General features: G+C 43.4%; 1 long non-coding RNA gene across 1 annotated transcript; it reads left to right on the top strand.

Annotated features, from left to right (window-relative positions):
• The first annotated feature begins 3,676 nt into the window (after nt 1-3,676).
• Nucleotides 3,677-23,534, top strand: LOC115471019. Its single transcript, XR_003942271.1, has 4 exons — nt 3,677-3,687; nt 9,612-9,614; nt 23,186-23,266; nt 23,523-23,534. It is a non-coding gene; the product is annotated as an uncharacterized LOC115471019 (long non-coding RNA).
• Nucleotides 23,535-24,796: the final 1,262 nt, after the last annotated feature.

Below are 24,796 nucleotides of genomic sequence, written 5' to 3'. Positions count from 1 at the left end.
TTTGTCCTGCTTGTCTATCTTTATTAGATTGTAAGCTCTGTCAAGCAGGGACTGTCTCTTACATGTTCAAGTGTACAACACTGTGTACATCTTGTAGCACTATAAAAATGATAGGTAGTAGTAGTAGTAGTAGTAGTAATAGAATGTGGTGTTCTATCCAAGTTTTATGAATTTTGTAGGCAGACATCAGTAGTAGAAGCAATAGCATCCCAGATACCAAGAATGACACAAAATGGCATGAGGAGTAGCTTGAACATTTCATATGGCAGAGTGAGAGGGGCAAATGAGCATGAGCAGTCAAACACACCCTAGGATAGGCAAAGAAAGAGAATTTTTTTCTTTTTGATTTCATTTTTATGTATTTTTATTGTTCCCAGTTGAATAAAGAGAGTAGCAAAGCAGCAGCAATTGCATCAACTTAGGTATATTTGTGCATTATTATCAGAGAAGCATTCTTCTGTGTTGGTTCAGTCTGTTGTTCTATCTTCTTTAGATTATTGTAATAGCATATATTGTCTTCTGTCTTCTCAACTAATTTCAAAATTACAACTTTTACAAAACACTGCAGCTAACATAGTGTTGAAAAAGAAAAGATGTGACCATGCTACCCCTCATTTGGATAGGCTGCACTGGCTTCCTATGGATGGCTCTTGTACAGAATATTTGATCATTTTTTCTTTTCTCTAAAGCATAATATCCAGACTCACCCAGTCTTTCAAGACTAACATTTACTAGTAGCCTTCTCATGTTCAAAGAATGTAAAGGAGTTACTAAGCCCTGCACAGCTACCCACAGCCATTAAGGACCTTGCTGTATTACAAGTGGGACATTTCAAATGCGGTGTTCTAGAATGCAAAACTTGCAACATTACCAAATTAGATAGTTTTGTCAATCCAGCAGGCAAGAAACAATATTTTTTGAAACATCATAAAACTTGTTGATCTATGAATGTGATATAGAGGGCCATAATCGAACGGGTCGTCCATCTTTCGTTTCGATAATATGGTTGGGGCCTGCCAAATCTCAACATTTGGCCTGCCCCTAGAGATCGCCGGCGTTAGAGATGGCCGCCATTGGTTTTCGCCGATAATGGAAACTAATGGCGGCCATCTCAAACCTGGCCAAATCCAAGGCACTTGGTCGTGAGAGGAGCCAGCATTTGTAGTGCACTGGTCCCTCTGACATGCCAGGATACCAACCGGGCACTCTAGGGGGCACTACAGTGGACTTCACAAACTGATCCCAGGTACATAACTCCTTTACCTTGTGTGCTGAGCCCCCCAAATCTCCCCCAAAACCCACTCCCCACAACTGTACACCACTACCATAGCCCTTAGGGATGAAGGGGGGCACCTACATGTGGGTACAGTGGGTTTTGGGGTTTTTTGGAGGACTCCCATTTACCACCACAAGTGTAAGAGGTAGGGGGGGATGGGCCTGGGTCCGCCTGTCTGAAGTGCACTGCACCCTGGGTATGACATTTGAGACTGGCATAGAGGCTGGCAAAAAAATGTTTTTTATATTTTTTGGGGGGGTGGCAGGGGGTTGGTGACCACTGGGGGAGTAAGGGGAGGCTATCTCCCATTCCCTCTGGTGGTCATCTGGTCAGTTGGGGCACCTTTTTGAGGCTTGGTCATGAACAAAAAAGGACCAAGTAAAGTCTGCCAAAAGCTCGTCAGGGCCGGCTTTCTTCTTTCTTTTTTCCATTATCGGTCGAAGCCGGCCATCTCTTAACCACGCCCCAGTCCTGCCTTCGGTACACTGCTGACACACCCCCTTGAACTTTCGCCAGTTCTGAGATGGAAAGCAGTTGAAGCCGGACAAAATCGGCTTTCGATTATACCAATTTGGCCGGCTTTAGGAGAAGGCCGGCCATCTCCCGATTTGTGTCAGAAGATGGCCAGCCTTCTCGTTTGAAAATAAGCAGAATATGCACTTAAGCGTCCTTGCGACAAGCTGTATATCGGTAAAACCAAGAGAACCTTACATGCAAGCATCACAGAACACAGATCCTGTGTATCAAAACAGTGTCTTGGAGCCCCAATCGTACAACTTTGTGGTTTCCAAGATCTAAAATGCTTCGGTATTGACCATATTTTTCCTTCTACACATGGTGGGGATGTCAACAGACTGTTACTTCAGAGAGAGCTTTTTTTGGATTTTTCATTTAAACACACTTGAACCTTTGGGTTTAAATACCCATATCCAATTGGGGCTGCTTTATATGAAGATGTAATAAGCAAATGTGTCTCCAGATAGCTTTGATGACAGGACACAGGTCTCTGGCAATCCAGTTGATAGGTTCATCAACCGGCATTCCCTGTTAAAAAGATGCCACCGCCATTTTCTAGTAAGCAGTGTCAGCATCAGGCATATGAGGCTACTGTAAGTCCAAGTTTTATTTTGTTTTATTTCCACAACCGTAGTTGGTTTTTGCATGTTCACCAATTGAGAGAAGTGACTCCATTATTTCCCCAGGTTAAGCTCTTTCCCTTGACAAAGCAACTGTGAAACGGATATCAGTCAGGTATGGTGGAGCCGGAGATAAGTACCACATTGCCTCATTCTGCAAAGTACTGCTAGTGATTCTTATTTGCTAGTATTCACATTGTGTGCACAGCATATGGTTTAGGATGGAAAAGGTTTTTGGGCAGTGATTATATTCATCACCAAAAGTCACAAAATACTCCTTTAATCATGGAGAATTGACTGGGTGATTTATGAGACCTTTTCCTCCATGTCAACCCTATACTATAATTCACATTATGCTTTTTGGCACAATTATATTTTTCAAACTTCCTGTTTGGTGACTGTTTGGTCTTCAATTGATTGATAATAAATGTCTTGTTTAGACCAGGATTATAAGCTTGCCAATTACTTGCAATACTGTGGATCAGTTCAAATGCACCAATCATAACGGTTGCCATTCAATCATATTATTAAGCCCATCCTGATGCACCATTCCTAACATAGAAATTCACCACTGTTCACAGTAATTAAACACCTTCTCTATAAAGAGTAGAAACTGATCTATAAACATCCATTTTATATCCTGTACAGAGTGTTCAACCAATGGGGTTTTCATAATCTTCACAGTGACTTGGCTTTTATGCTACTGCTTTTATTCCTACTAGTACAACCAATATATATCAAATGTGCAAGGACAGATAATGACAAAATAAACCACATAACCTGTCTTACAATCTATCTGAGATCTCTGATTTATCACGGTACACCAACCTGGGGGCACCCACTCCAGTCCAATGATTGCATAATAGCACCATATACAGCTTCCACAAGGATAATGCCTCACATTAGTTGTTTCTTTAAAATGAACTTCTCTCTTTGAGCCTAATAGTTTTTCAATATTTGTACCTCAACAGTAGACATTATAGATGGTACTTTATACATTTTTATAAGTCCATTTGCCAATTCATTTTGAGTTACTTCAATGGTTGGCAATTAAAGTTGATAATTGCCACGATATCCTCCCCTCTTGCAGACTTTTGTGTTGCCTGTCATATGGTATGCAAATCTATCTCATGCATATTCATTTTGGATATCCTGAAAACCTTACTGGCTAGGTGTGTCCTGAGGGTTGAGAATCACTGCTCTATATAAATGGGAAAAAAGTCATCATCTAGCATACTAATACCTCTAGTATGGTAAATAAGGTTCTGACATTAAGTGTAGCTATGCTATCAGCAGTCATGACAGCTAGCATGTGGTACTGACTCACATTCTATCTGTCACTGAATCATTTGGAGATCATCATATATGGGTAACATAGTAGAGTTTTTTAATAAATCTAAAGGGAAGGGAAATAGGACTTGATATACCACCTTTCTGTTGTTTTTGCAACTACATTCAAAGCGGTTTACATAATATATTCAGATACTTATTTGTACCAGGGGCAATGGAGGGTTAAGTGACTTGCCCAGAGTCACAAGGAGCTGCAGTGGGAATCAAACTCAATTCCCCAGGATCAAAGTCTACTGTACTAACCACTAGGCTACTCCTAGGGAAAGTGAATGGGATTTGATATACTGGCTTTCTGTGGTTACAATCAAGGTGGCTTTCATGTTACATACAGGCACTTAGGGGCCCTTTTACAAAAGTGCATAGGCACCTACATGATCCAACGCAGGTCAAATTGGCCTACCACCTGGCTACAGCGTGGCCTAGGCAGTAATTACATTTTTGGCATGCGTGGGGCCCATACCCAGCAGTAATCAGCAGTTGGTATATGCTGCATGCTTACCACCTGGTTAGTGTATGAGATCCTACTGCTAAGTCATTGGGTGGCGTTAAGATCTCAGGCTGAAAATGGATGCACGCTGGTTTTAATTTTGCCGCATGTCCATTTTCCAGCACATTACAAAAATCCCCTTTTTTCTAGACACACTCAGGAAATGGACCAGCAGGCTTTCAAAACATGCACCTACACCAGAACAGGCCACTTTTGGGTGCACCTTAGTGAAAGGGCCCCTTACTTTGTACCTGGGGCAACAGAAGGCTAAGGACCCTGTTTACTAAGCCATGCTAGAGGCTCGTTAGCATTTTTAGTGTGTGCTAAGCATTAGTATACGTTAACCGTGTAGATGCTCATAATATTCCTATATGTGTCTACATGGTTAGTGCATGCTAATTTTTAGCACACACTAAAAATGCTAGTGCACCTTAGTAAACACGGCCCAAAGTGACTTCCCAGAGTTACAAGGAGCTGCAGTGGGATTTGAATCCAGTTCCTCATTTTCTTTTTTTTTATTTATTCTTTTTTCAGTTCAATCATATTTTACAAGAAACATCTTGGTTAGAGAAGCATCATCAGAATAAGGTAAATATTGATACTCAAGTCCATAATTTAGGATCCAAGATTTAGGAATTCCGTGAGTAAATCAGGTAAATTACAAAAAAAAAAAACTAAGTTCAGTTAATTATACATTGACGCTCATCCCTAGTCGCCGATGCTATCAGGGCTGTTACATGTGCCGGTTCTGTAAAGACATATTTCTTCTCAGCAAGTCTTATTATGCACTTGCAGGGGTATCTTAAAAAAAGGTGCCCCCCCAAGTGCAACACTTCAGACTTAAGGAGCAAGAATTGTTTCCTTCGTCTCCGTGTCTCCTTAGAAGCATCAGGAAATAATAATACTTTAAAACCCCAAAAGGGTTTATCTTTATTACGGAAAAACAGATGAAAGATCCAGTTTTTATCAGGTAATAATGCAACGGTTGCAGCCATTGCTAATTCGGTGTCAGAAGTCTCAAGCAAACGAGATACATCTAATGAGTCCAAAACTTGGTTCGGTTCCTTTCCTGGGATATAATATGCTAAGGTAAATGGAGGCAAATTATGTTCTGGTATATTCAAAATATCCCGCATATAACATTTTAGCATATCAAGAGGAACAACAGTCATTATCCTGGGAAAATTGACAAATCTTAGATTATGATTTTTAGTGTAATTGTCAAATATTTCCAATTTTCTCCTAAGATTTGTCAAATCATTTGTCATCAAAGTTTGTACTGATTCCAATTTCATAACTCTTTGTTCCATTTTTTCTCCGTTGTCTTCAGCAACTTTAATCTTTTCCTCTATCTCTTGTAAGGCAGTTTCTAATGAATTTACTTTAGGTATAGTCTCATTAATTTGCTTCAGAAAAGTCTGCCCCAGATTAGAAACGAGATCCCATGAAGCATCAAGTGTAACCTCCTTTGGCTTGACTACTAACTCCACTGGAATTGCAAACCTTTCAGAAGACTTCACAGGTAGCTTGTCCTGACCCTCGGTTCCTGCCTCCTCAGTCCGTGGTGGTCTCACAGGCTCAAGGCCTCCCATTCCTCTTTCTGATAGAAGCAAACCTGCAGCTCGACATTCTTCCGGGCCCATGTTACACTCGCGGGGAGGCCCCGTCGAGTCATCGAGAAAGGAGCTCGCTCCAACCAGCTGAGGAGGTGGGGTGCGCATAGCGGGGCTCAGCATGGTCTCAAAGCCAGGGGAGGTTGATTCTCCCGAAACACCGACGCTCCCTACTGGCAGCATTCCGCTATCCTGGTTAACCGTCTACGGTCTCAGAAATCTCTCAATGGATCCAGGTAAAGAGGGAGTCAGTGATGAGGCTCTGGCCACTAGCTTCCCTCTGCGCTTCGGCATTGTTAATCGGAAGTTCCAAGACTCGCAGCAGCTTAGTAAGGTGCCATCTTGGATCCCAGACCCAGTTCCCCATTTTCTCAGGCCACTGCAACCATTAGGCTACTCCTCCACACTGCTCTAGCCCTTCATAAGTGGAGTTATGTCCAAAGTAAAAATGTTGAACAGTACCTTCAACACTGATTTTTATAGGACTATTTTCCTGAGATGATGATATTGCCTAGCCATTACAACATATACTTCCATCAAGGATAGGCTGACTGCTTTTAAGTTTGTGTTCATAACAAAACCCAATAATGCCATCTGTTTCAGGCACTATAACAAAACCTCACTGGCTTTTGTGCTGTTAACACTATCTGCACTACATTGGTCTCAGCTGGTTTTCTTTTTAATAGTATTGAAACTAAAAATGTAAATATATTCTTAGGAGAAAAATGAATAAAACAAATAATAAAGTACTTTTTGTGGTAAAATTTGTCTTATTAAATATTTTTTTCAATCCAGATATATTGGAAAGGATTAAAAATGTTTGATAAGTGCAATGTTCATACCACAAAAAGCACTTTATTTTTTTTTTAATTCAATAATTTCAAACTGTGACTGTAATTTTCATGTATCTAGTTCCTTACTGTCACCAGATCACACTGTCCTTGGCTTCACTATCATTAGATATGTGCTTGAAGACTTTATTTTAAAAAAAATGTTTTGGAAGCCATCTGGGATATGACACCTTGTAATATGGCTTTCTTTTCCTTTATAGCAAATGAACAAACAATAAAAGAAAAAATGAATATTTTGTGGTGAATACAAAATAATCGTCCTCAGATGAATTGCTATATATCTAGAAAATATTAACCCCCCCCCCCCTCAATATTCAGGAATGGCACCTGGTTGGTTAAATGGCACTTAACCAGCTGGTATTCAATGGGGGATAACCAGTTATCCCCTGCTGAATATTCCCAGTTAGTGGCTAGGACATAACTGGCTATATCGCGTCATATAGCCGGCTATTGTAAGCAGTCACATTAGGCTGTGTAAATAGCTGGGATATCTTTGGCCAGTTTAAACAAAACTGGCTATCTTCAAATACTGACTTAGCTCGTTAAGTTTAAATCAGCCAAAAATAAACTGGATATTCAATGTCGGTCACCGGAAACAGCCCGAAATTGAATATCTGGGCTGACTACTGGCCACGGGAGTTAGCCAGGCTCTCTCCCATGGTCTGAATATTGGTGTCAATGTATAGTACCCTGAGTACTCCAGTAATAATTTATCTTAAATTATTTGCTCGCTGTCCTGATTGTTCACTGTAGAGAATATGCAGTTCCATTCTCTGACTTTGTTCTTGATCCTCAGACTGAAATGTACAGGGGAATATGCACAACTGTCATGAAAGGCTCTTTTGAAGGTAGAGAATGTTCTGGGTGTGTTTATTACCTGTATTACTAGGCTAAGAAGAAAACAAGTTCCAGGATCCTAGGATGGGGAAGAAAGCAAACGAAGAGGAAAACAGTTGACTACTGCAAAAGCAAATCAATGGCATCTCACACATGTACTTGATCCTTGGTTGCTACTATTATTATGTGGATTGGGAGTTCAGGAGGCTGATCGCCTAAAATAAATGATGAAAGCACTGCTGTATTTCAGCTTACTATGCAAACTAGAAAGAGGAAAAGTGCTTTCCCTACACAAAATAGTCAGCTGGTGACATGTTCATCAATATATAATCAAAATGCTTCCTTAAGCCAAACAGAGTTTTGATTGCTGCAAAACAACAGGGAAGCTTCCTGCACTCTAAAGCTAGTACTGCATATTGCAAACCAACACAAACATTTACATCAAGGAGGGGAAATGCAATTAGCTGCATAAAAAATCATGAAACAGTATGACAAGTTGAGCATGCACAGTAAATCAGTGCTCTCAACCAGATCTATTAATTAATTATTAGATCATCATCCTTACATTTGATGAGTTCCTGTTTTGCACTGCAGGAGGGAGGTTCTAATAGTCACCACAGCTCAACTTAGATGCTTTTCTCTTTCAGAGCAAGTTCTAAATACAATATCTTTTCCTCCCCTATTTGTTCTTCAATGTCAATTTCAACTCTTACCCTATATGCTATATGTTTCTGTAGCCATCACCTGATGATATTAATAACTGAAATGAGATATCTGCAAAACTGGTAAAGATGTCATCATAATTATTGTTTAGGGGAGGAAAGGAGTGTAAAGAACAGAGTACAAGAAAAGCAGCATTAAATTCTTATGCAGTGCTCTACACAAAAAGGATCTAAATGTGTTTCTTCAGATGTGCAAAGGTATATATCAAATTAGTGGGGGCAGTTGCTCTGCATGAGTGGAAGAGTGGCCTAGTGGTTAGGGTGGTGGACTTTGATCCTGAGAAACTGAGTTTGATTCCCACTTCAGGCAGCTCCTTGTGACTCTGGGCCAGTCACTTAACCCTCCATTGCCACATTGAGCCTGCCATGAGTGGGAAAGTGCGGGGTACAAATGTAACAAAAAAAAAAAAATACTTTGGATCAATGCTATGTCCACTTCTTGATAGATTTGAAGTTCGCTGATGTTTCTTACTTCAATCTCTGGTTTCTTTCAGTTTTTTTTTTTTTTTTCAAATATACAACTTTTTTCTCAGGATTTTCCCAGGATTGAAAGTCCCTCAATAATCCTAGAGCTACAAGCACTGACTCTCATTCCCTGATTTATTAGGTCTAAAATTTCTAGTTTTAGAAAGAAACTATAGTCCATGTTTCTAAGTTGTTCATTTGCAAATTATTTCATCACTATCAGGGGCATTTCGAAAGAGAAGGGCGCCCATCTTCCGACGCAAATCGGGAGATGGGCGTCCTTCTCTCAGAGTCGCCCAAATCAGAATAATTGAAAGCCGATTTTGGGCACCTTCAACTGCAGTCCATTGTGGGGATGACCAAAATTCACGGGGACGTGTCAGAGGCGTAGCGAAGGCGGGACCGTGGTGTGCTTAAGAGATGGGCGTCCTCGGCCAATAACGGAAAAAAAAGAAGGGCGTCTCTGATGAGCATATAGGTCAACTTTACTTGGTCCATTTTTTTCATGACCAAGCCTCAAAAAGGTGCCCAAACTGACCAGATGATCACTGGAGGGAATCGGGGATGACCTCCCCTTACTCCCCCAGTGATCAACAACCCTCTCCCACCCTAAAAAAAATAATTTTTTGACAGCCTCTATGCCAGCCTCAAATGTCATACCCAGCTCCATGACAGCAGTATGCAGGTCCCTGGAGCAGTTTATTGGGTGCAGTGCACTTCAGGCAGACAGACCCAGGCCCATCCCCCCCTCACCTCTTACACTTGTGCTGGTAAATGTGAGCCCTTCAAAACTCACCAGAAACACACTGTACCCACATGTAGGTGCCCCCCTTCACCCCTTAGGGCTATGGTAGTGGTATACAGTTGTGGGGAGTGGGTTTTGGGAGGGGGTTGGGGGGCTCAGCACCGAAGGTAAGGGAGCTATGCACCTGGGAGCAATTTGTGAAGTACACTGCAGTACCCCCTTGGGTGCCCGGTTGGTGTCCTGGCATGTGAAGGGAACCAGTGCACTACGAATGCTGGCTCCTCCCATGACCAAATGCCTTGGATTTGGTCATTTTTGAGATGGGCGTCCTTGGTTTCCATTATGGCCAAAAACCGGGAATGACCATCTCTAAGGTCGACCATCTCAACATTTAGGTCGACCATCTCTAAGGTCGACCTAAATGTCAGATTTGGGTGTCCCCAATCGTATTATCAAAACGAAAGATAGACGCCCTTCTTGTTTCGATAATACAGGTTTCCCCACCCCTTCGCCGGGACGTCCTTAGAGATGGGCGCCCTTAGAGATGGTCAACCCCGTTCAATTATGCCCCTCTATGTATCAAGAAAAAAGGAAAAGAAACAACTGACCTATTAAAAACATATAATTCAACCTTTCATTTTTCAAAACTAGATGGCCTCATGTAATTCTACTAAGATCTAAGAGGATGTTTGTATTACATTTTCTATAGTTCTGGTCAGTTTCATGCCCCCAAATGTTTTGGGTGCTGGTATTGAATTTCAATGCCACAATTACTGGGGAGAGATGAGCAAAGTTGCTCTGCCTTGGGCATCTTCAGTCTTGTTCTGTCTTTTGCAGCCCTAAACTTTGCACATTGTGAGTTTGAAGCCTTTGAGCCAATACATATGCTCATGGGTCTGGTGACTTCCCCAACCATTTCTACCACAGGGGATTCATGTTTAATAAGCATAATCATGCAGAATGAGGAAACAGGCATGTGGTCAGGTCTATGAGTACATGATTTGTATCTCTGGACGTATGCTATATTTGTCACAAATTGGTGCCACTGTTCAGCATTTTTGCAGTCCTAGACCAGAAGGATCTAGGATGTTTTGGGAATAGGGGGAGTGAGAGGAAGCCTTGAATCTGCTTTAGTGGGGACTTGGAAAGGATGGCATGGAAGTGATGAGACGGAAAAAGATGGAGGATCTGCAACAGACTTTTCCTGTTGATTGGGGAAAGTTATGCCGGGTGGGGTGAGGAGGAGAGAGAGAGAGTGATGGAGAGTGTGTAGATGTGAAAATGTGTGTGAGAGACTCTTTATGAATGAGAGAGTCAGGTGGGTAAAGAAAACTTTATTCATTCCCTACCTCCAGTATTTTAAGGATTATTATTTTATTTATTTATTTAGGAGGTGATAAGTACTCCTGCATTAACCCTTAATTATCTAAGTAGCGTGAACAAGCTAGCTAAATAATACTTCCATGTGAATTTCCTGCCCATGGGGTGCATGCTGATAGGCAAATTACAGCAAAATACTTTAACATATTTTGTGGTAAGCCTTTTTTTCTCTTTTTAAGTGCATTTTAGTGCTTAACAAAGTTTAGTAAAAGGGCCCCTAAGAGACAATGCTATGCCTATGATCAGAGACACCTATTTTGGCTTAAGATGAAGACAAAGAAATACAAAAATATTATCATATTTTATCCCCTGTAGAATAAGCTCTGACATTTTCTAGGATAAACTCTGAAGTCAGCATTATTTATTTATTCATGTATATCTTGTAGGAGGAAAATAAGATGAAAGAATTGAAAACACCCCCTGTCAGTATACTCTGATCCCCTGTAACAATTTCCCCAATAAGTAATATCTGGATGAATCAGCATGGATACAGAATGTTTTCCAATTCCATAAATAATTACATTTTACAGGCTTGCTTTGCAACATTAGATCTCTAAACCCTTGTCATGATGTTCAGTAGAACTATAGAATCAACATATAAGTTCCTGTGCATTGTCAAATTAGAGACAGTCAGGTATGTTTCCAAAGCTGATGCCTCAGATTGGATGGTCCCCCTGTCTTTTGTGAAAAGCTGACTAATTCATGTGGAGGGGCATAATCGAACGGGGATGACCATCTTAAGGGCACCCATCTCTAAGGACGTCCCGTGAAGGGGCGGGGAAACCTGTATTATCGAAGCAAGATGGGTGTCCATCTTTTGTTTCGATAATACGGTCGGGGATGCCCAAATCTCAACATTTAGGTCAACCTTAAAGATGGTCATCCCCGGTTTTCAGCCATCTTAAAAATGACCAAATCCAAGTCATTTGGTCATGGGAGGAGCCAGCATTCATAGTGCACTGGTCCCCTTGACATGCCAGCACACCAACTGGGCACCTTAGGGGGCACTGCAGTGGACTAACTGATGCACTAACTGAATGGAAAAAGGCATGCAGTGGTTACTAACCACCTCCCACCCCGAAAAAAAACAACTTTAAAAACTTTTGTATTTTTTTTTTAGAGTATGGGTGAGGGATGTCCTTCACTATGCCTCTGTGACGGCAGTTCACGATGTCCTTTGCTATTTATTGCAGGGATGGAGGCATAGAAATATCCAGTGTACCTGAATGTAACTCACCTTGAACTACTTCTGAAAAAGGTGTGAGTAAAATCTAAATAAATAAATAGCGAAGGACGTCCTCAACTGCCGTCGCAGGGACGGAGGCATAGCAAAGGAGGTCACCCATACTCTAAAAAAAAAGACAAAAGTTTTAAAGTTGTTTTTTTCAGGGTGGGAAGTGGTTAGTGACCACTGGGGGAGTAAGGGGAGGTCATCCCCGATTCCCTCCAGTGGTCATCTGGTCATTTAGGGCACATTTTTGTGGGTTGCTCATAAAAAATAAAGGACCAAGTAAAGTCAGCCAAGTGTTCATCAGGGACGCCCTTCTTTTTTTCCATTATCACTTGAGGAGGCCCATCTCTTAGGCACGCCCCAGTCCCACCTTCGTGACACCTCCGACATGCTCCCGGGAACTTTGGTCATCCCCGCAATGGGAAGCAGTTGGGGATACCCAAAATTGGCTTTCAATTATGCCGAGTTGGGCGACCCTGAGAGAAGGACGCCCATCTCCCGATTTGTGTCGAAAGATGGGCACCCTTCTCTTTTGAAAATAAGCCTGATAAGGGTCATTTCATTAAGATGTGGTAAGTACTAGTGCAAGCTTACAACAGTTTAAAATGCTTACCACATTTAAAATGGGTTTCCCTCAATCCTCTCTTTTTCCATCTCAGTATTCTAATTCTCCTTCTACCCTCCTCTTTCAACTCCCTCTCCAGTGCTCTCCTAACTCACATATGGCATGATCAAGGGAGAGACCAGCAATTGCTCTAGTTAGACTGTAGAAGAATATCCTACCTGCAACATTTTTGATGTCCATTTGGTAGCAATGAGGCCGACATCTTCATCAGCTTATCAACAAGCAATCCAGATACCTTGTGATTTGTCAATAGCCAAAGGAATTTTGAAACCAGCAGACATCGCCCAGAAGACCTGGGAAAACTATTCACAACCTATTGTACCCCCCCCCCCCCTCCCTGGATTGTAAATAGAAAGCCAAATCAATAAGAATCACAGATGCAGAACTAGAATGCTTCTCTACCACTTATTTGGCAAATATGCTGAACACCTTGAAGGTTGCACGTGAGTTAGATCAGTACACTTGCATGCATTTATCATAGTAAATGAAACCTTAGAACTGGAATCCCAACGAAGGGATGCCAGAATAGGCTTAACCATTAAGCAGACTAGGTGGTCACCTAAAACATCTTTTAGGGATAGCAAAGAGCAGATACATTCAAAGCAAAACAGCTCCACTCAGAGATCCATCAATGTGTATTTTTAACCCCAGGAAGAATGGGTGTTTCTCAACTTGTCCATTTACCAAGATAAATGGCTTTAGGAATCTGCCTTTTTTTAAAATCAATTATCTATACATAGATAGAGTCATAGATATAGTTAAGAAACAAAAGGGTTTTAGGTTACTTGATAGTTGTGCCAACTTTGGGAGAAACTGTTTGGGTGGATTGGAAGCAACACAAAACCTGATTCAATGTCTGCCTTAGCAAGGAGGGTGCCTTGACTGCACTTTCTAATCAAAGTCAATGCACTGTCAAAGGATGGCACACTGAACAACATAATTCTCAAATGGAATTTAGCCATTCTGGGAAGGACAGGTTATCAGCCTGTATTTCTAAGACCTCTTTTTTTTTGAGGGGAGGGGGATGATTGTCAATGGGCAAGGATCAGACCTGAAAATGGTGTACATGAAAAGGAGGCAGCTACTCATCCATTAAATTTCCTTGGCAATTTTTGTCTTATTGTGCCTAAATTAATAATGCATTTTAGGCCACTTAAACAATTTTAATATGAGGAGAACAATTGAACTGAGTGTATCTCAAAAGGTATTATAGTTTTTTCTTCTAGCACAGACTATATGCCCAGGCATTTAAACACCAGGTGATTATTATTACTATGGATTCTACTCCAGAGCTTGCAAGGCAAACATGTTGCCTCTAATCCGCTTCCCCAAACTCTGACAATTCTTTAATAACACCACAGCATTCTTTCCTGCAAGAATTCCTCCCCTCAGGGGTCTATCCATTAGACTCACTGCATTTCATCTCTCTGATTTTCTCCTGAAGCTTTACAACAGGGATTACCATTGCCATCTCTCTCTTTGTCTTGTCCTGCCTTTATGCAGAACTATTTAACTTTTTTTTTTAAGTTCACCACTACACTTTTCTAATAGACCTCAAGTAGCTAATTATCTCTACCTGAGCTCTAGGCCTGCTTGCTACATTATATTCTGCTGGTACAAACTATAACACACTAGTACCCCCTTAACCCACAACTTGAAAATCCCCTATTCAACATCAAACATAACAGCAGTTCTTCCCTCTTCCTATCTCTAACCTTCCTCTCAGCCCACTGCCCAGTTCTAAACTGTTAAAGGGTCATGGATTTGATATACCACTTTTCTATGGTATAACCAAAGCAGTTTACTGTTATTATATTCCAGTTCTTTCTTTTTCCTTAACGGACTCACAATCTTCATTTTTGTACCAGAGGCAATGGAGAGTTAAGTGACTTTTCCAGGATCATAAGCAGCCATAGTGGGAAGTGAACCTAGTTCCCCAGATTGTCAACCGACTGATCTAACAATTAGGCTACTGTTAATCCACCTCAAGTCTTCCTACTCAAACAGTTCCTTTCTTTAAGATCCTTCCCACTCCTAAAACCCATCTTTCCAAAAACCATCTATATGATGAAGTGGGGAGTGGGCTCAGCCTGTTACTGAGGTTATATTTATTGCCAATGCTCAATTGATCTGTATGTCTGTCCATCCTACACACAGATTGTGGCACAATCCATTTTCAGATATGGCTGAAATTTAGCAGACTAATCTCTTACTGAGGTGCCCATATTCCTGCTAAATTCATCTGCATCCACTGAATGAATAAGAAAAAACACTTACTAATATGCTATGCCATATGTGATTTGGCAAAAGTAGGTACACTGGAGCCTAAAGCACAAAAAGACAATGACATGTGACCTCCTATTTTTATAAACACACGTGGAGGGGCATAATCGAACGCGAACACCCATCTCCATGGGTGTCAATGTCTGAAAACGGGTATGTAAACAGGCGGGACAGACCGTATTATCGAAAAAGATGGGCGTCCATCTTTCGTTTTGAAAATACGGTTTGGACGGATCAAATGCCATGGATTTGGTCCCTTCTGAGATGGGCGTTTTTTTTTTTTTTAGCGATAATGGAAACTAAAAACGCCCAGCTCAGAAACGTCCCAATCCAAGCCATTTGGTCGTGGGAGGGACAAATGTACAACACTACCATAGCTCTTAGGGGTGAAGGGGGCAACTACATGTAGGTACAGTGGATTTTAGAGGCCTCCCATTTACCACCACAAGTGTTATGGGTGGGGGGATGGGCCTGGGTCTGCCTGCCTGAAGTGCACTGCAGTACCCACTAAAAGTGCTCCAGGGACAGGACTTGTTGCTGGTGTATAACCTTGGCACAACAGTTCACACCTGAAGACTAATCTCACTGAAAATGTCCTTTATTTGAATAAGCACATTTACTCACAGTTAACTGCAGATCAGAGGTTGTGCCCCACTGGCAATGAGTCTCGCTGGTACTGAGATTAGCAGTAGGTCCGAGCTGGCAGAATGATGTACAATGCCCTCTTTCAGCAACATTCAAGGTAAGAACTAAGTGCTGTAACGTGGCTAACACATGAAAGGGATCTAAAAGTGTCTTACACAAATGACCACTACCTCATGGACTACTGGAAACAAAACAGGGCACACTCTGACCCAGTAAGCAGAGGGAAAAGCACCATGGGAGTAGAGCCTACCAACTACCAACATTGTGAGCATTTAACACAAGCTACTGGAATCACGGAGCCCAATACCCTACACCCACCACAATGCATTGCTGATGTGACTCTGCAGTGCCCTTAACAGAAAAGGTGTCACACTCACCCGAGAGCCACATCAGAACCAGGGAAAGGCTGTCAGAGGATAGAACACATTCTGCTGTCATGGAGGTGGGTACGGCATTTGAGGCTGGCATGCAGGCTGGGAAGAAAAGTTTGTAAAGTGGGTTTTTTTTGGTGGGAGGGGGTTAGTGACCACTGGGGCAGTCAGGGGAGATGATCCCCGATTCCCTCCGGTGGTCATCTGGTCAGTTGTGGAACTTTTTTGGGACTTGGACCTGGAAAAAAAAGGGTCAAAATAAAGCGGACCAAATTCTCATCAAAAACGCCCTTCTTGTTTCGATTATCAGCTAAAGACGCCCATCTCTCCTCGGCCGATAACCACGCCCCAGTCCCGCCTTTGCCATGCCTCCGACACACCCCCATGATCTTTGTTTGTCTCCGTGACGGACTGCAGTTGAGGACGCCAAAAATCGGGTTTTGATTATACCAATTTGGGCGCCCACGGGAAACGGACGCACATCTCCCGATTTGGGTTGAAATATGGGCGTCTTTCTCTTTCGAAAATAAGCTGGATAATCACCTATCTATCTTTATAAATTACTAGGAGCAAAGTGGCAGAAATCATACCTAGATTGAAGCTTCAGACATGTACACCTGCTCAGATGCAGACCCACATGTTTGGATGTATGCATATGTAATGGTATCAGTTTATTATATTTTGCTGGATTATATATACACCAATATATTTGTGCAGCTTTTATATATTTGACACTGCAGCAGAGAAAATAGTTTCATTTCAAGCCCCTCTCTCCCCATTCCTTTTTCTGGGAACTTCTGATAGCAGGGATAGTTAATTACAAACACTTAACAAAGACAAAAGAGAGATATATAACTCTCTCTGCCCTCCCACCTAAAAGGACTGAACAAAAGCATGACTAAGGTGGGTACCTGGACGCTCATCAGGACATCTCTGAAAACCAAAGACCCAAGAGACTGAAAGTCTGCAATACCCCATTGAAGACAAAGACTTCAGAGGGGAAACCATAAACAGGACATTTGCTTGTCAAAGGTATACCTGCCCCTCCCATCAGCTTTCAGACATGTGCAGAAAGGAAGGACTTATAATGTGGTCATGTGAACAGACTACATTAACCATAATGCCTTGCAAAATATCCAGGACATGCACACACCATGCTTCTCTGCTAACATTATAAAAGGCCTGGAAACAGCCCAGCTCGCTCTCTTGGAACCTGCCTCCTCTTGGGACCTGCTGCTCTCTTTGGGGTCCGCTGATGCCTTGCTCCTGAAACATGTGCTCATCAATCAGCTGGACCACAGCATGCTTGTAACAAGGACTTGTAAGTAACATAACTTTTGATCTAGACCTGCTACTTTGCCTTACTTAAGCACAGATTATCTGTAAAGATCTCTTAAAACCTACCTCTCGTGTGCAATTGTATATTAAATCAACCTTTTTGAAGCTAAAATTACGGTCTCTTTGTGTTCTGAGTATATGGTATCTTTTATATATACTTAATTTATTTAATTTATTGCAATTATCACCTTTGGTGATTGGTGGAGAAATTAATATCCTAAAACTTATAAATACAGCACCTGCTCTTAAATTATAAACAGTAGCGAGTGCTCTCTAGAGCTCTTTTCCCCAAATAAATCATTTCTTGTAACACATATGTACTATAATAAAACTCACCCTCAACGTTCTGAAGACAACGTTCTGAAGTCACTCAATCACTCCCTGAAGGGTTCGTGGATTCATGGTGGTGAAGCCACTCCACTGACCCGTGCCCCGCCCATGCGTCAAACGTCAGAATGTTGTCTTCAGAACAGTAAACTAAAGAAAGGGATCGCAACCAAGCAGGTGGAAGAGTAGGGAAACACGCAGAGCGTGTTTCCCTACTCCTCCCCCTGCCTAGGAAACGAAGCCCACCAACCTTCAGACCCACCCGCGGAAAAAATCTGGAGGGAAACCACCTCCAAAGCTCCGGAGTCCAAATGACTCCGGACACCAGTGTTCGAGGTTCAACCCCCCCCCCCCCAAGCCACCCACCAAAGCTGCAGTTCGAAAGAAGCCCCGCCCACAGAATGCAGGAGGTGCAACACCCCCCCGCAACACCCCCCCAAAACACCCCCCCTAAGCCACCCACTGTCGTGTTGCTTTGCCGGCGGGGGTCCCGAACCCCGCCAGCAGAAGTCCTGTGTTGTCTGCTGAGTCTCACTCCAGTGATCTTCGGCGTTGCTAGCCTGTGCAGGCAGGGCTTCTGTGCATCTGACGTCCTGCACGTGCAGGACGTCAGACGCACAGAACCACGCCCTGCACAGGCTAGCAAGCAACGCCAAAGATTGCTGGAGTGAGACTCAGCAGACAACACAGGACTTCTGCTGGCGGGATTTTGGGTCACCCGCCAGCAAAACTACGCGATGGTGGGTGCGATGGCGACGGTGGGTGGGATGGCAGCGGGCGGGTGCATTGCAATGGGTAGGATGGCGGCGGGGGGGGGGCATCGCGCTGAGGAGGCGCTTCCTTCCTTCTTCTTTAAAGCAGGACCCCCCCCCACAAAACTGAACTATACAACACTCACACACACTCACACACACACACACATTCTCATCTGACAGTCCTTCCTGAACCCCCCCTTTCCCCCACACACACACACACTCACATTTGGAAACGCTTGATAAAACGCCCCCCCCCCCCCACACACACACACTCACTCACTCATCTGGCAGCACCACACACCCCTCTTCTTCCAAGCTGAAACCCCCAACACACACACACCCCCACACACCCCTCCAACACACACACACTCTCTCACTCTCATCTGGCAGCGCTTCCTGAACCCCCGTACACACACACACAGACACTCACTCACTAATCTGGCAGCCGTTCCTGAACCCCCCCCCCCACACACACACACTTATTCTTATTTGGCTCCGCTTCCTGAACCCTCCCCCCCCCCCAACACACACACACACTCTCACTCTTCTGCCAGTGCTTCCTGAACCCACGCCCCAAACACACACACTCTCATCTGGCAATGCTTAATAAACCGCCCCCCCACACACACACACTCACTCACTCATCTGGCAGCACTTCCAGAACCCCCACACCCCTCTTCTTCCAAGCTGAACCCCCCCATATACCCACACAAAACACACACACCCTCTCTCTCATCTGGCAGCACTTCCTGAAACCCCATACAAACACACACTCACTCACTCTCTCAACTGGCAGCACTTCCTGACCCCCCCCCCCCCCCCACACACTCACTCTCTCTCATCTGGCAGCGCTTCCTGAAACCCCATACACACACACACACACACACACACACACACTCACTCACTCTCTCTCTCTCTCATCTGGCAGCGCTTCCTGAACCCCCTGCCCCTCCAACACTCACACACTCTGTCATCTGGCATCGCTTTCTGAACCCCCCCCCCCACACACTCACTCTCTCACTCACATCTGGTAGCGCTTCATGAACCCCCCGCACCCCTCTTCTTCCAAGCTGACCCCCCCCCAACACATCCTCCCCACCCCCCACCAACACACACACTCTCTCTCTCTCCCCCTCCTCCAGCACACCAATTGCTTGGGTGCAGTGGCGGGAATCTCAGACAACAGAGAGAGGGGGGGGGGGCTGATACCAGAGAGATAGAGAGAGGAAGGGAGGTATCTTTGTCACACACACACACTCTCTCTCTCTCACATACAATGTCTTTCTGACTCTCACTCTTACACACTCTGTCTCACACTGTATCACATTCACTCTCTGTGTGTCACACAGTCACTCACACACTCGCTTGGTCTCATACACTCACTCTCACAGAGAATCTGTGTCTCACACACACTGTCTCACACACACACACTCTCTCTCTCACACTGTGTCTCACATACGCACTTGCACACACTCTCATTCTCACACACACACACACTCTGACAGACACACTCACACCCAGACTCACTCTCTCTCTCACACATACACACACTCACACTTTCACTCTCTCTCTCACACACAGTCACTCTCACATACACTCTCCCAAACATACACGCTCCGAGGAAAACCTTGCTAGCATCCGTTTCATTTGTGTCAGAAACGGGCCTTTTTTACTAGTATTTTATAAACAACTAGTAAAAAAGGCCTGTTTCTGTAGGCAAGGAAACGGGCCTTAGGCAGGCAATTCCCCCCCCCCCCCCCGTGCTATGGCCCCCTCGAACCCACCCCCTCCCACGAACCTGTCGATCCCCCCCACCCCGGAACGCTGAAAACTGCCGCCACCGCCGCCGCCGCCACCGTTGTTGTGCTACCTTCCCTTCCCTTCCCTTCCTGTAGGTTGTTCAATCATCTTCTTAGGAAGTTTAACTCCGTGCGTCTGACGTCAGACGCACGGAGTTAAACTTTCTAAGAAGATGATTGAATAACCTACGGGAAGGGAAGGGAAGGGAAGGGAAGATAGCACAACAACGGCGGCGGCAGTTTTCGGCGTTCCGGCGGGGGGGGATCGACAGGTTCGCGGGAGGGGGTGGGTTTCGAGGGGGCCATAGCGCGGGGGGGGGGGTGACAGCTGATTCCGAGGCAGTAGGAGGAGTAGGGAAACACGCTGTGCATGTTTCCCTACTCCTCCCCTTGCCTTGGAATCAGCTGTGTTGACGTCAGTGACGTCCGTGCATGTCTGCCTCGCAGACCACTTGCAGCCAGGGAGCCACGGTCCCAAGCATGGAACGTTGGAGGTGAGAATTATTATATAGGATGCGTATAAATCGAAGCTTCCCTGTGCTCTGCCTAAACACCACCTCTGAACAGGTCTACACTTGAGTCATGTAAAAGTAGGCCTTTTGTCACTTTTGCATACATGTCCTCTGGGTAATTTTATAAAAACCCTGTGTCCCCCCCCCCCCCCCCCCCTCCATATTTGGACTTTTCCAATTTATTTTAGCAAAATTAGTAAAACATTGTGTTGGAAGCACTCTAGCCTCTAGCTAGCTTTCCAACATGGTTCCACTTTGGGGAATTGAATTAAAATCCTCTATGTTGAAGAACTGGAGTTCTATATTTTAGACTGCTTCATACATTTGAAAAATACCATTAATTTTGATGATGCTGTCTATTACAAGAGTTGTCCTGATGATTGTGCCGAACAGCACTGAAATGCTCCCACTGAGCCATTATGGATATACAGCTGCACGCAGATAATCATTCAGAAAGAAAATCTCTACCAGAACCTCTTCATCAAATTCCACTGCCCAGGAAAGCGTTTTAGTAAACCTTTCAGTTTATAGAGCTTTCTGGTTTAAAATGCATTTAGATCATTTGTATGAGCCACAGTTTTTCTACTTAACTAAAACATTTGCTAAGGCTTTGTGAATTAGTTGCTTTCTGATTCGCGTTTATGCTTTTGTGATTAAAGAATGGTCAGTAATGTTGTAATATGACTGACTAACAAAGATTTCATTTGATATAATAACAGGTTTACTTATGTTTAACAGACTTGAATGGCAACTGGGAATAATTGCGCTTCCCTAGTCTGGATAGAAAATGAACATTTTTCCAGTAGCAATAGCTCTAATTTTATTGCAGTCTTGAAAAGACTCTTCTAAATGGTATCTGAAAAGTTTTATTAGATATATTATTCTGCGAATCTTCCTCTCTTGTTTTCTTTTTCCTTTTCTTTAGAGTGCAAGGAATGGATCTAGCAAACTTAGCATTACAAAATGTTTTATACAATTAACAAAAATATAGAATACCATGTATCTAACAATAAATGCAATATGCAACCTCATTTATTTTAAATGGCAGAATTTCTATGACACATCCACAAGAAACAAGGAACAATTTAGATAATGGGCAGACCTTCATTTGACTACAGAAAGTACTCAAGTAGAAATCCGGTGGCATTACAAATTTAAAGAAAGCATGTTTCTCTGAGGAAAGAATGGAAGGATGACAAATGGAAGCACTTTATTGTTTTTGCTTTGAAGTAGCAGTAGTAATGCTGATCCTGTATCTAAAATTACTCTGTTAAGAATAAACACATGCAACCATATAAACAACCCCAGGTAGAGTGGAAAGACCATGTTTATAATGATAAAGGTTCTATTTCTCCTATCTAACCAAGAAGATGAATCATGTTATAGCGGTACTTCTTAGAAAAGGTTAAGCTTGCAGCCGATACTGCTAAATCATAACAAAAATGACATATAACTGGAAGCTCAATGAAGAAATGAAAAATACATAAAGCAGAGTTGGTCTTAAGACAGAATGTGCTTTTCTTGCAAAAGGAAAGCATATTAAAGAATAGCAACATGATAGACATCATCGCCCTGGGAAACTTGGGAAAGAAAGATAATAAAAGTATTTCTGCTTTAATGCTAATAGATTAAGGGCCCTGTTTACTAAGCCACGCTGTAGGTGTGCTAGTGTTTTTAGTGCATGCTACAACTTAGCGCACTAATGCTAGAAACACCCATAGAAATATATGGGTGTCTCTAGTGTTAACGCGTGCTAAATTTTAGCACACGCTAAAAATGCTAGCGTGCCTTAGTACACAGGGCCCCAGGTGTGTTGAAAGTTGTCTGCAAATAAAAGAGAAAATATCATCAGTCCCTTAATAAATATACAGCAACAAAACCAGCTTGAATTATCTGGTCATGAGAAATGGGACCACAGCTACCCTCTTTTAGGACATGAAACCACTGCTAATGTTAATTGGTCTGTTAATACAGCCTCAATAGTGATGGCTATTCCCTGAACTATTGTTTTCTTAATGACTTACTGGAGCTGTCTTTCTGCCCTTGGCTAGGACTGTAACTAATGAGGTATTGATGACACAGATTAAATAAAGTTAATCTTCATTATAGTAGCTCTGCTACTTCCCAGGTCACACATACTCATCATTTAAAAGTTGTGTGTCTTGTATAAAATGCACCTCTATGTGTCTTGAAACCTAGGATTGTTCTTTGTAAATTACACTCCACATGCACGATTAGCAAATAGCATGTGCTGAAGATGAAATGAAACAAAACAAAAAAGCTTTCATGGGACTTTTTACATTTAATTAAACAAATCTGTTTGATAATGGTTTGTGGTATTTTTTTTTTTTAATTTTGCAGCCTATTTACTAAGCTGAGTGGCAATTAACACATGCTAGCAGTTAATGCAAGTTCCACACTAGTAACTAACTTGCAGGTTAATGATCAGAAGCAAATGCGGGTGCCAGAGGCTAATAGCACCATACTAGTGTCCACATTTACTACCGCCCCATGATCAGTGTCCCCGAACGCGTTCACAGGCTCAGACCACAAGTAGCATGCAAATGCATGCTAAACAGGTAATTTATTATTCCTCCCCAATGATCAGCAGGCAGCACACCAAACACTGGTGCACTGCCTGTGGCAAATCCTACACCATCTTGAAGCTAGCATTAGGGTTTGAAGAACATTGGGGAGCAATGGTGAGCCCTGTCCAGCATGCATTTGCATTCTAGCGGTGCCCCATCCCCCCAATGGACCCCCCCCCCCCATAGGAGCCCCTGAGCCCCCTCACAGGAACCTCAACCACCAACCCCCAAGCCAGTGACATGAGGGCTGGAGGACCTCCAGTCCCCCTGACACCCTCCCGACACAAATTCATAGGGGGCTGGAAATCTGGTGGCTCTCCAGTCCCCTCACACCCCAATAAAAAGCCCTGGTGGCCCAGTATGCTGCAATCACAAACCCCCCAACCTGGTAGTATAGCAGTCCTCTCCCTACCCTCTCCCCTGTATCTGAGTGGCAGAGGAGGGAATAGTACACTCCCTCCTCTTTCAGTGCAGCTCTGAAAATGGCGGTGCAGCCTTGAACGTGGTGGTGCCCAGCCCTGCACAGTGCATCACCACCATGGACGGGCAAAGCTGGGCACCGCCATTTTCAAGGCGGTGCTGGAAGAGGAGGGAGTGTACTACTCCCTTCTTCGCCATTCAGATATAGGGGTGGATGGGAAATGTGGCTACTAGACCACTAAGTTGGGGGGCTTGTGATTGCAGCCCACTGGGTCAGCATGGTTTTTTTATTGGGGTGCAAGGGGGGTTAGGGGGCTGGAGATTCACCATATCTCCAGCTCCCTATGCACTTGTGTCAGGGGGGGGGGATCAAGAGACTGGAGGTCCACCAGACCTCCAGCCCCCATGTCACGGGCTTTGGGTGGGGGGTGAGGGGCAATAGGCCACCAGGACCTTGCATTGCAAAGGGGTCTGGGGGGTCCCAAGAACCTCCAGCCCCTGTGTTTGGCATGTCTGAGCTTTTGACACAAACAAATGTGGGAGAATTGTGAAATAAAAAAAGGATTAATGACATGGAACCTAGTTTAAAGTTTATTTCAAGTTGTAAGAAGGAAGCACACAGGGGTTGAATGTTTTCAGTATATTCATACAATTCCAATTCAGATTTCTAAGTGAAACCTGCCTTAAAATGGGGCTCCATGAAGGCAATTCTATAACAAGGCATCTCCATCTTCAAGCTCTGAGGGGCATGATAGGATATCAGTGCACCTAACATTTAGGCACCCACATGTATGCTAGCCATAGAGCTGGTGTAAATGCAAGTACCTAAATATGGAAGGGATGTATGTAACATACAAATTCTGTAACTTGGATAAAGAGAGGCTTACCCATGTCTCACTTATGTTCATCCCCTGTGTATGCCCCCTTGCAGATACATACTATCTAAGTTAAGCGTGTAAGTACATTTTGCTGACCACCACAAGCGTTATACCTATAAATTCAATGCTGTGCCGTATCCAGGCACCAATGCTGAATTTCTG

This window comes from Microcaecilia unicolor, chromosome 5 (genome assembly GCF_901765095.1).
Source record: "Microcaecilia unicolor chromosome 5, aMicUni1.1, whole genome shotgun sequence".
Lineage (NCBI taxonomy): Eukaryota > Metazoa > Chordata > Amphibia > Gymnophiona > Siphonopidae > Microcaecilia > Microcaecilia unicolor.
Note: the sequence above shows the minus strand (reverse complement) of the source record. Positions and strands in the feature narration are given on the sequence as shown.